This window comes from Miniopterus natalensis, chromosome 2, assembly GCF_054644295.1.
Source record: "Miniopterus natalensis isolate mMinNat1 chromosome 2, mMinNat1.hap1, whole genome shotgun sequence".
NCBI classification, from domain to species: Eukaryota; Metazoa; Chordata; class Mammalia; order Chiroptera; family Miniopteridae; genus Miniopterus; species Miniopterus natalensis.
This window is the reverse complement of record NC_142082.1, coordinates 144229721-144241934: the sequence shown is the minus strand read 5'-3', so window position 1 is coordinate 144241934 and position 12214 is coordinate 144229721. Positions and strand designations below refer to the sequence as shown.

The window sequence follows — 12214 nt, the reverse complement described above, 5'->3', positions numbered from 1 at the left end:
TCATCAACTACTACTGGATAAGCAAGGTAAATAATTATTTTGAATCATCACTCTTCAGATTAAGGAGTAAGTAACATGGTGTGGGTTTTGTTGTTGTTTGTCTTTGGTTTTCTCTTTTCTGAGTATTATTTTATAGATTTGCAGATATTTATGTGTTCAGTGTGTTTCATTGCATTGCAGTCATCCTTTCTGAAACTCAAATTGTCCCATCTTTGGCCAATAAGTGTCCCTTCATACTGTCTCTTTTTCAAGCACAGCAGGATGTCCCAGTTCACCTTGTATACTCCCTCAACCAGACCCAGAATCAGCCATTCCTCTAATGAGCCCTGATTCCTTTTAGTGGGAATGGTACTTAGAGACCAAAATCTGGGTGCTAGGGGTACTCACCGCTACTGGGTTGTCAATGCTTCTAGGCCCTTCCAATGGACAGAGTTGGGGAGAAATATACATGTATATATTTTTAAAACATACATTCATATTGAAATTTCCAATTCAAATTGAACAATACAAAGGCTTTACTATAACATTTTTTAATTTTTATACTTAGATTGTTTTTCTCTTACACTAATAACTTAGTTGCTAAGAACATTAAAAGAGCATGTATTTGTTTTATCTTGCAATACACCAGGGTGGGCAAAAGTAGGTTTGCGGTTGTTCATATGGAAAAAGACACATACGTTATGATTATTACAATAATTTCATTAACTCTGTGTTTCTCATACTTATAACTGTAAACCTACTTTTGGCCACCCTTGTATATTAGTTTCAAAATAAAATATCACAATTTCAACTTGCTTTAAACTCCTGAATTAAATTAGAATTTTTTTTATCTTGAGAACAAATTCCATTAAGCATGTTGAAATGTTGCCTTCTAAAGCATTTGAAATAATGATTTTCTTGGTGTGTTTGTTACCAATTTGATATATAATTATACATATTTGTTTTCAATTTTAGGAACTCTCTTTTTAAATACTAAAGTATGTATTTGTCAAAAAATCAAAATTATATAAAAATGTACATGAGTTTTGTTTCCATCTCTGTCTTCTCCATCTTGCAATTTTTAAAAATGTTTACATGCTTCCACTTTTTCACCTTCCTCCCTGCCCTTCTGAACTATTCAGTCCTAAGGCTCTTAAGCAGGTCAGAGGGAAAGAAAATGGCTCTGGCAGAAGGCAGGGATGCTGTGGTGGTTCAAAGTAGGGAGCCAGCGCCCAAGCTCAGCAAGGAGGGGATTCACAGGGGCAGCAGCTGGCGCCGGCAGTCAGAACCCGAGAAGGGCGAGGAGGGTCACCTAGGAGGGCTACCGGGAGCCCCAGCAAGGTGAGGACTGACGCAAGCATCAGATGGAGTGAGGAGAGCATCTGCATGGGGCACGGGGCACAGGCAGCGATGAGAGGTGGGTTCCATACAGGGAGGGGGGAACAAATAAGTGACTATACTAAGGAGAATGGGAGCCAGGTTCCTCAGTGTCAGAGAAGGGGTTCCAAATCATGGGAAGGGAGAAAATAGGAATGAATCCTGTGATGGTAAGTAGGAATTGGAGATATCAAGGTGAACTCAGTTTTTGAAATATATACTAGACATAGGAGTAAATATAGATGTCAACTTACATACACGCAAACACATACATATATTCATCTGTCCACTGAGATCTGAGGGCAGCCACACCCCAACAGTAGTGAGCACAGCTAGCACGTAAGTCTTCATTTCTAAACACCATTCTCCACTAAAGGAACCTGGGATCCTTGGAGAACTCATTAGCTCCAGGGCTGTCGCAGGGAAAATCCAACACTTGTGCCCGAAAGCAAGGCAGTACTCAGGGAATAAAGAAGCCAACTCGAAAGGGCACAGAAACCAGCCTGAAGACACTTCCACTAATTCAATGTGGGACAACTGGGGTCTCAAAATAAATAATCATAGTGACAAATTATAATCCATGAAAAAAACAGGAAATTGTGTTATTTCTTAATTAATCAAAAATTTGTTGAGAAACAATATTTATATAGTTTCAACATTCCTTCCCACGAATAGTTATTAATCACAAAGGAAAAAGGAGTAACTATAGCGGGCCACCTTAATCAAGTCAGCGTATCAGTAACGCAGCCACTCTGAATTATGCATCATCTGATCAGATGTAATGAGAACACTATCGTTTTTATATTCCTGCCACAACTACAGTCTTGAATGTAATCATGAGGAGACATCAGACAAACCCAAATCAAGCAATATTCTTTAACATTACAGCCTGCAATATTCAAAATCTTCAAAAGGTCCTCAAGTGAAGGGGGGAAAAAGAAAAAAAAAAAAAAAAAAAATCACAGTACTCCCAAGGGGCATCTTATATGTCAGTTCAGACCAGGTAGCTTGATGGATATAAATCTGTTTATCACCCTTCAAGTGCTACAAACAGATACATATTCACTTCTTCACTCCACTCCACACCCCAGCACATTGCTTCAGGGAAAGGAATTATTTGAGCAATTAAACCAACCAAATGTTTAAAATGACACAAAGTGACAACATGGAGATTGGATTGTAAAACCTTTGGAACAGAAGGACTTGGTAAAGAAAACACCAGACAGAAAGACTGAGAGAGAGAAAAGAGGGAGAGTAGCTTAAAGAAACCTGCAGCCCAAGTTGGGGAGGAAGGAGGGGTTTCCATCTGCCTGGTGGCTGCACAGTCTATGGCTTACTCACTCGCTCATTTTTCCATTAACCTCTAAAGTCCCTGAAAGTCAACACTGATAGCACATAAGATGCAGCTAAACTAATATTCACGTTTGGTTTTTTAAAAACATGAATTTAAAAATGTTTTAAATTGTTGCAGCTGCTACTATTATCTAGCTTTTATTTCTACATTTCTGCGTGGTTACATCTTAATGTTTTCATATAATAAAAGGTACCAGAGCCTCCCCCTGATGGGACTCTGCTTGATTAATTCATTTTTAATCCCTTAGTGTTCAGGGATGTAGAGAAATCAGACGAGGCAGGCTCACCATTCGCTAATTCCATGACCCAGATTGGGTCTGTTTAATGTAATAAGCAGGCATAGCTTTAGCCTCAGGCTAGCAACACATCTCAGGCTGCAGTGAAACCTCACTTGTTTATGAGGGATGTTTTTGCCTGGGGTGAAACATAGGCACCAGCTATTGAGTTCTTATGAGTCTGGAGAATGGACCGAGTTCCAGGAAAATTTTTCAGTGTTTTCAAAAATGCTCACAAAGGTGTTATCTTTGTCTCTTAACATACTCAGGAAAACTTGTAAAGTTCTTCCCCAGATACACTCGGCAATTTCTGTCCCTTTCGGATAACTGATGGAAGAAGATATAGCCCATTCTCGCTGAGTGTAGAGATAGCACTCAATAAACCATTCTTGGCTCGATGACTCATTTCCAAGTCTCCTCCACTCACTCTGATAATGTTATGTCATATTTGCACAACTGCAGTAGTAACTAAGAAGGATTTATTGAGCACTTACAATGTACCATGCTCAGGGCTAAGCACTTTATTTTTTTATGATGCCAATTTTAAATAGTTTTATTTAAGACATCATGTTTTCCACTTTACAATACAATGCTTATAAAGTGCATTATTTCCTTTCCCTGTGCACACAGTCCATATTCAAGTATTAAGAATGCCCAGTTATTTACTATACAGCAGCTCAACTTTTAAAACTGCCATGGAATGTGTTACAAATTTGGGTCCTTCAAGATTTTGTGTGGAACAATGCTAAGTCTATGGTAAGGTTGGCCTCATCGACCTTTTCAACGGTGGGCCCAGAGGAGGCACCACCAGACGGAGGGGGTCCACCACAGGGAAGCCCCAGGCATTCCTCCTGGTGGGCCTCCTGCACTCTGGTACAGCTCGGTGATGACAGAGTTGCAGACATTTCCCCAACTCTTTCTGCTGATGTTCAAACTCTTCCTTTCTGCAGGCTGGCTCTTATCAAGCCAGCTGATGATTTCACTGCACTTGTCAAGAACATTCTATCTGTTCTCATCGTTGATCTCACCTTGAAGTTTTTCATCTCCAATAGCTGCTTTCGTGTTGAATGCGTAGGATCCAAGTGAGTTCTTGGAAGACACGCGGCCCAGCTTCTCATCAGCACTGAGCTTCTCGGCTTCCTGGGCCACGCGCTCAGCCTCGTCCTTGCTCAGATGGCCCTGTCGTTAGAGATGGTGACCTTGTTCCCTTTTCCTGTACTCATCCACAGCAGAGGTGCTGAGGATGCCACTGGCATCAATATCAGAAGTGACTTCAACCTGAGGACCACCTCGAGGTGCGGGAGGTATGCCTGCGAGTTCCAACTTGCCACGCAGGTTTGCCGTCGGTGGTCACAGCGCACTCACCTTCATGAACCTGAATGAGCGCACCGGGCTGGCTGGCAGAGCAGGCAGTGACGGTCTGTGTCTGCTGGCAGGAATGGTGGCATTGCCTTGATGAGCAGTCATGACTCCACCAGCAGTCTCAATGCCAAGGGAGAGAGCAGTGACATCCAACAGCAGCAAATCTTGAACATTTTCAGATTTGACTCCAGAGGGGATGGCTGCCGGGAGAGCTGCACCGTGAGCAGCAGCCTCGTCGGGGTTGATGCTCTTATTCACTCTTCCCCACCGAGGAAGTCCTGTAGGGGGTTCTGAACCTTGGGGATACGGGTAGAACCACCCACCAGGACAATATCATGGATCTGGGACTTGTGGAGCTTGGCATCCTAAAGGGCTTTCTCTACGGGGTCCAGGGTGCCACAGAAAAGATCAACATTCATCAAATCAGCAGGGGGGATAGAGGTACAGAAGTCGATTCCTTCACAGAGCAAATCAATCTCAATGCTGGCCTGGGTGCCGGAAGAGAGAGTTCGCTTAGCACGTGCGCAAGCAGTAAGGAGGCGACGGCCGGCCCCCTTGCTCTCACTGACATCTTCCTTAAGCTTGCACTTGAACTCTGCAGTGAAATGGTTGACCATACGGTTGTCCACCCATGTTGTCACAAATGGTAGTATTTCATTTTTTCTTACAGCTGAGTACTACTCCATATTATATATGTACCACATCTTCTTTACCCAATCCTCTATCAAAGGACACTTTGGTTGTCTCCATGTCTTCGTAGATTTGACAGTGGGTGGTGGGCACACAAGGAAATATCATAGAAAGGTACACTTGAAAACTATATGATCTTATTAAACAATGTCACCCCAGAAAATTCAATTTTTAAACAGTGAGAAAGTCACCTGAAACATATGTAAAGTAATATTGAACGTCAGCTATAATTGAAAAATAAATTTTAAAAAAAGAAAAGTGAGAAAGCAAACACTGAGATATGAAAGGTATAAAAAGCACCTTTAGGAGTGAAAATGTGGAAACTATCCAGTCCAGTACACCTTTCATCTCACAGTGGAGGAAATTCCTCCCCACCGCTGTTAGCCCCAGAGCTAGATTCCTCCCACTACAATGAAGGAGGTATTCTTCACAAGCCATAAAACGTGGAAAACCTACCTGCCAAGAAGCTTATAAAAGCTCTCAGACACAACTAATGACAAGAAATGTATTAAATGTGTGAATGTCATGAATGACACCAAAACAGAGATGCTCTGAGAAAGGCATTGAGAAAAAGAGAAAGTTTTCCAAAATGCATCTTTCTAAGCCTTCACTCTTTAAATTTGCCTCATTGGAGCACCATTTATCAGGAAATTCCCGCACAAAGCATTGTGGGAAGATCTTGAATGAATGTTCTTAATTGTTTCACCCTTGGACATGTTAAGAACAAAATTGCTTTCTATAAGCAGAGAAAGGATCTCACCTGAAATGCACCGTCTTTTTGGGTGGCTGGAGAAAGGCCATCTTTGGACCAGCATCTAAAACTGAGTGGGAAGTCCCTACATGAGAGGCAGAATTAGCATTTTTCCTTGGCCTTGACCTTAAAGAACTGCAAGTGTCAGGGAAACCAAGCACTAACATCTGGGAAAACAGATTCTGACATCAGGGAGGAGAGAAGGTGTCCTCCACAAGGAGGCAGTCTAGGAGCCTAGACCAGGGGACACAGGACACAGACTACGCAGGGTGACATGAGTCCTGGACTGTGTGAGCTAAACTTTTTCTGCCTCTAGTATCATCTTCATTTATAGCCCATGTTCTCCCTTAGAGTTTGATAAAATCCCCTTGGAGATGCCAATTTGTCCAAGTTCTGCTGAGGGGAACCAAAGAAGGGGGTTTGTATCTGCATGGGGGCCTCAGTTTTCAAGTTTAATCCCCCACCCTGGAAGTCAGGCCCAGTGGCAGCAGTGGCCATTCTAGTATAAGTGCTCCAAGGGAAAACCAAGCTTAGCCCCTCCACACTTCCCCATCTGACAGGTCCCTCAGCCCTGGAAGAGAGACCTCCACATACCTGGCCCACAGGAGTGCCATTGGTTACCCCTTGCCCACCCCAGCTCTACCCACAGTGTCACAGAAAAGAGCAACAGGGCCCAGACTATTAACAGCTGGCCTTCGGCAACATTCTCGATGCAGTGCAGAAATCTGAGCTTCCAGGTCCTTGTCTCCCCCCTGCAGATCTGTAGCTTGCTATTACATGTCCTTTCCCTTGGGAGTCTATCTACTCAAATGGGAAAAAAAAGAGCCAGGCAAGCGTGAGAGGCAGAACCTCAATGCTGTCCTTGGGGTTGTGACTTTGGAGCCTATGGGGGACATCCTGGAAGGACTGGTGGAGAAGGCCTTGACTTTTAGGTACCACTGGTGTACTGGCTGAACAATTCCTAGTGGCAGAAAAAAAAGAAATGCTAACCTTCAGAGCCACAGTGGTCTGGCTGAGTAAGCACAGCAGTCAGCGGGGAGCCCTGGGGCCTCCTGTTTTGAAGATCCAAGTCTTGACTACTATTCTAAAAATAGCAGCTGATAGCCGAAGGTCTCCCCCAGTGAAAGAGAGATTTAATTTAGATAAAACGTGCAGAAGGAAGCATGAAATATGAATAGACAGCAGATAAAGAGCTAGTATATTTCTTCCAGCACGTGACCCAGAAACCAAATGAGAGTGATCTCAAACACGTCCGATTATTAGTCACACATCAGCATCCCTAACCACAGAGTGTTCACTGCTGGAGGGCTGTGGCCTCCATTGTGATGAAGAACCTGATTCTTGGGCTGTAGGTGAATGGACAAGAACTACCAAGATCCAAGGAAAACTTGGGCATGATCTTTCCAGCTCTAGGATGCCAGTGAGGACCCTCATCAAAGTACTTTGTTGATTTGAGTCATAGGCATAACTGGCTGGATATGGCTCCTCAATGACATCTTCATTTGGAGCAGCCCACCCTCCACCTCTCTATCTCACTTATTACAAAAGGTCAGTGTTCATATTCAATATGTCAGATGTGAAATACTGTCTTGCACCCAACACAGACTCTTATACATAATTAGCTCATTAGGATTTGATTAAATTCATCCTTTCAGTAAAAATTATTTAGATACTGTGCCCCTAGTGCATCTCAGGCAATGACCCTGATCTCATGAAATTTATATATCAGAGGGAAAAGACAGCTGATGGCTAGTAAGTAAATAGACCAGAGATATTAGTTATAAATACTTTGTAGAAAATTAAACAGGGTGCTGATATAGAAAGTTATTTGAGTAAGGGGGTGGTAGGGAAGTCTTCTCAGAAGAGGTCATATTTTAGCTGGAATTCACATGAGCAAAAGCAACCCTGTGAGGACCTGGGAGAAACACACTCTGGGTTCTGCAATAGTAAGTGCAAAGGCCCTGAGGCAGGTACAAGATAGAAGAACTTAGGAGAGAAAAATGAGGTAAGTATGATTTTGGTTTAAGGGGGGAATAGAGGAAATGCAGTTGGAGATGTAGGCAAAGGGTAGATTATTTGGGGACTTAATAGATTAGGATAGGTAATTCATATTTTATTCAAAGTATAATGAGAAACTATTTAGAGGTTCTTAAGCTGGGTAGTGACATGAAGTAATTTGTTTTTTAAAGTTTACTGTTGCCCAGCCGGGCGTGGCTCAGCGGTTGAGCATCGACCTAGGATCCAGGCGATCAGGGTTCGATTCCCGGTCAGGGCACATGCCCGGGTTGCGGGCTGCAGCCTATCAATGACTCTCTCATCATTGATGTTTCTATATCTCTCTCTCCCTCTCCTTTCCTCTCTCTGAAATCAATAAAGATATATTTAAAAATAATAATAATAATAAAGTTTACAGTTAACAATTGTGCAGAGAACGAGTTGCAGTAGCAAGGGTGAAGGCAGAGCGACCAGTATTCCAAACTATAGCATAAAGGAGATGCTGACTCAACCTTGGCTAATGGATAATAGAGAGGAGAGGATCTAAATATGTTTCAAAGAAAGTGCCAAGCAGACTTACTGATGGAAAATGAGGGAAAGTGAGGGACCAAGCATGATGCAGAGATTTTTGACTTAATTTTCTGGGTGACGTTAAGTTTGAAAGTACATAAAATATTTTTAAACAATTAGTGGTAGGTGTACTTTTTCATATTTTTTTTTCTCTGCTAAATACAATGAAAAACTCTGGACATTATTTATAAATCAAATATAAGAAGTCTGAAAAGTAGAGAGAAAAAGGTAGATTCACTAAGGACTTTGGAACCCAAAGAACACAGTGGTGAATACTTTGGGCTGTCTTTTTGCCTCATATAGTCCAAATGTGTTGCTAAAGAGGCCAGCAGCCTGGAGATGCCAGTGGGAACATACCATAAAAAAAAACAAAAGTCTGCTCTCTCTAGCCAAAGGACCAGAAAGGAGCAAGACAGAAACTTTCAGATAATAGCTATTCTACTCTAGACAAATATCACAGAAGAATCTGTAGCTCTACCCTCATTCATTCACACCAGCAAAGGTCAAGTAGGAAGCCTAGGCTCCCACACACACAAGGCTCTAATAAGAGGCTCCAACACCTAGAGGGGCAGATATAAGTGAAGACAAGTAGGGAGGCAGGAATTTTATCCCCACTGGCCAATAACTAGCACTCAGACCCCTCATGGTATCAATGGAGACCACATGGGGCAACTAGACTTCTACCCCTACCCAACAGTAATGAGATGCCCATCCTTCCCTGATGGAGTGGTGTCAAAGGAGGCCTAATGGAGAGTAGGGACTTTATAACATTGTCTGATATGGTTTTGATTTATGTAGAGAAAATATTTAAGATTTATAAATAGGGGAGGGTAAAGAGAGGTAAGGTTTCATACGTCACTCAAACTGGTAAAATGACACCACCAATAGACTGTGATAAGTTATGTATATACAATGTAAAACTAAGAACAACCAATATAAAAGCTATATTAAAAGAGAAACTTTTAAAAAAAGATTACTCAAAATGGAATTTTATAATTTGTTCCAGTAACACACAGAAAGGCAAGAGAAAAAGACAAATGAAAATGGTAGACTTATCCTAACATATCAATAATTACATTAAATATAAATAGTCTAAATATACAAATTAAAAGACAGAGATCTGCAGGTTGGATTACAAAACATGACCTAACTATATGCTGTGAACAAGAAATTCACTTTGAATATAATGATACAAGGTTGAAAGTAAAATGATGGAAAAAAGCATATCATGCAATTATTAATCAAGGGAAAGCAGGGGTGGCTATATTAATGTTAAGTAAAGTAGACTGCAGAACAAAGATTATTAGAATAAGAAGGGACAATACATAATGATAAAGGGATCAGTCCACCAAGAAGACATAGCAATCCTAAATGTGTATGGACCAAACAATAGAGCTGCAAAGTATAGGAAGCAAAAACTGACAGCACTGAAATGAGAAACAGACAAATCCACAAGTATAGTTAACTTCAGCACTCCTCTCTCAACAATCAATAGAACAATTAGACAAAAAAAATCAGCAAAAATACAGATGGACTCAACACCATCAGTGGGTTGGTATTTATAACATACTCCACCCACAACAGCAGAATCCATAGTTTTTTCAAGAGCCCACAAAACATTACCATATCCTAGGCCATAAAACAAATCTCAACAAATTTAAAATAATTAAAATGATTATTTCAAGGGTAAGAAAATGCTACAAACAAATCTGTACACTCACATCTGTCAACTTAGAAGAAATGAATCAATACCTCACAAAAATAGAGGACAACAAGGTGGCGGCATAGGTAACCGTGGTATCTGCCACCTCCCACAACCACATCAAAATTACAACTAAAATACAGAATAGCCATCATTCAGAATCTCCTGAGATCTAGCTGAACAGAAGTCCTACAACTAGGAAATTAAAGAAGCACATCAAGACTGGTAGGAGGGGCGGACACAGGGTGGAACTGGACAGAATCACAGAAACCAGAAACCTTGGAAATGGGTGCAGTGGTTTAAAATCAAGAGGGATACCCCAGCTGTGGAGGTCTCCCACAAGAGAGTGAGGGGTCCCAGCCCCACATCAGGCCCCCCCAACTTTGGGCTGTAAAAACCAACGGGGGTCGTGGCTGAGTGACACAGTGGCTGCAGGAGCCCCAGGCAGTTCCTCTTAAAGGGCTGGCACATGGACTTACTCAGATGCACCCCCTCTGAGCTCCAGCGCTAGACAGCAGCTTGAAAGGAACTTGCAACACTCAGGGAGAAACTAACTTGCCTGGAATCCAGGAAAGAGCTGGAGGGGCAGCTTTCTCCAAGACAGAAGAGCTGGAAAAGGCCATTGTTCCTTTGACAAGCCCTCCCCCCACAGAGTCGGCAGGCAGGCACCATATCTGAATCTCCATCAACCTGGCTCACACCTTTCGCTCTGTCCCTCCCTACTTGCAAGCTCATCCAAGCCATTTCCAGTGGCTTTTCTATGCAAGTGGCCTCTCTTGCCTCAGGCTTAGGACTTTCCTAAAATCTCAAACAAGCATTTGGCCTCAGTATGCCCCATACCTCTCGGTAAGGGGCTCCAGGCCTGTAACTAGTGGCAGCCTGCAATGGTTCATAGCTTGGCCTCTCTTGTGCACCTCTGAGGCCAACACAAGTAGCAGCCATCTACAGGTTGCTGTGTATCTCATGCTGGGTGGCTCTGGGAAAAACACAGGCAGAGGTTGACTTTGTACCTCACAGGAGGAACCAGAGACAGTGCACCCAGTGGTGAGCTTCAACCATGCTGGATTACAATCCTACCACATCCATGAGTGACATACTCAAGGGGAGGACTCAGTGAACACCAAAGCTCCACTAAAGTAAATCCTGCTCTATAGGGGTGTCTCCAGCACATCAGCTCTTCAGCTGTAGGTGCAGCCTGTTCTCACAGATGATTGGCCTGCCGGTCAATTCCTCTCAGTGATGCCAATAACAACCAAATCTCACCTACAACAGGACAGTGCACACAGCCCACACAGGGGAGCACCGAGAAGACCCAGTTCAGGTGGCTGGGAAGACTCAGGACATTGAGCCCCATTGGACACCTACGACACAAAGCCACTCTACAAATTCCAGGAGACATAGCAGCTCTACCTAATACATAGAAACAAACACCAGGAAGCAGGCTAAATGTGGAAGCAAAGAAACATGTCACAAAGGAAAGAACAGAAGAAATCTCCAGAAAAAGAACGGAGCCAAGCAAGCTACTAGATACAGAGTTCAAAACAATGGTTATAAGGATGCTCAAGGCACTTAATGAGAATGTAAAGGGTCTTAGTAAGACTTTTAAGGAAACTAGTGAGAGCATCAATGACATAATGAAGAACCTGTCAGAAATGAAGGCTACACTAACTGAAAGGAAGAATAATTTACATGGAATCAACAGAATAGAGGACACCAAGAATCACATTAGCAAGCTGGAATATGAGGAAGCAAAAAACACCTAATCAACAGCAAAAAGAAAAAAGAATCCAGAAATATGAAGATAGTGTAAGGAGTCTCTGGGACAATTTCAGGTATACCAACATTAGCATTATGATAGCACCAGAAGGAGAATAAAGAGAGGAAGAAATTGAAAACCTATTTGAAAAAATGACAGAAAACTTCCCCTAGCTGGGGAAAGGAATAGACTTACAAGTCCAGGAAGCACAGAGGGTCCCAAACAAGAGGAACACAAAGAGGCCCACAGCAAGACACATCATAATTAAAATGCCAAAGGTTAAAGACAAAGAGAGAATATTAAAAGTAGCAGGAGAAAAGCAGTTAGTCACCTACAAGGGAGCCCCCATATGACTGTCAGCTGATTTCTCAACAGAAACTTTGCAGGCCAGAAGGAAGTGGCAA

At 42.4% G+C, this 12214-nt stretch overlaps 1 pseudogene; it reads right to left on the bottom strand.

Moving 5' to 3' along the window:
• Positions 1 to 3706: 3706 nt before the first annotated feature.
• On the bottom strand, positions 3707 to 10996 carry LOC107528097 (heat shock cognate 71 kDa protein pseudogene; annotated as a pseudogene).
• Positions 10997 to 12214: the final 1218 nt, after the last annotated feature.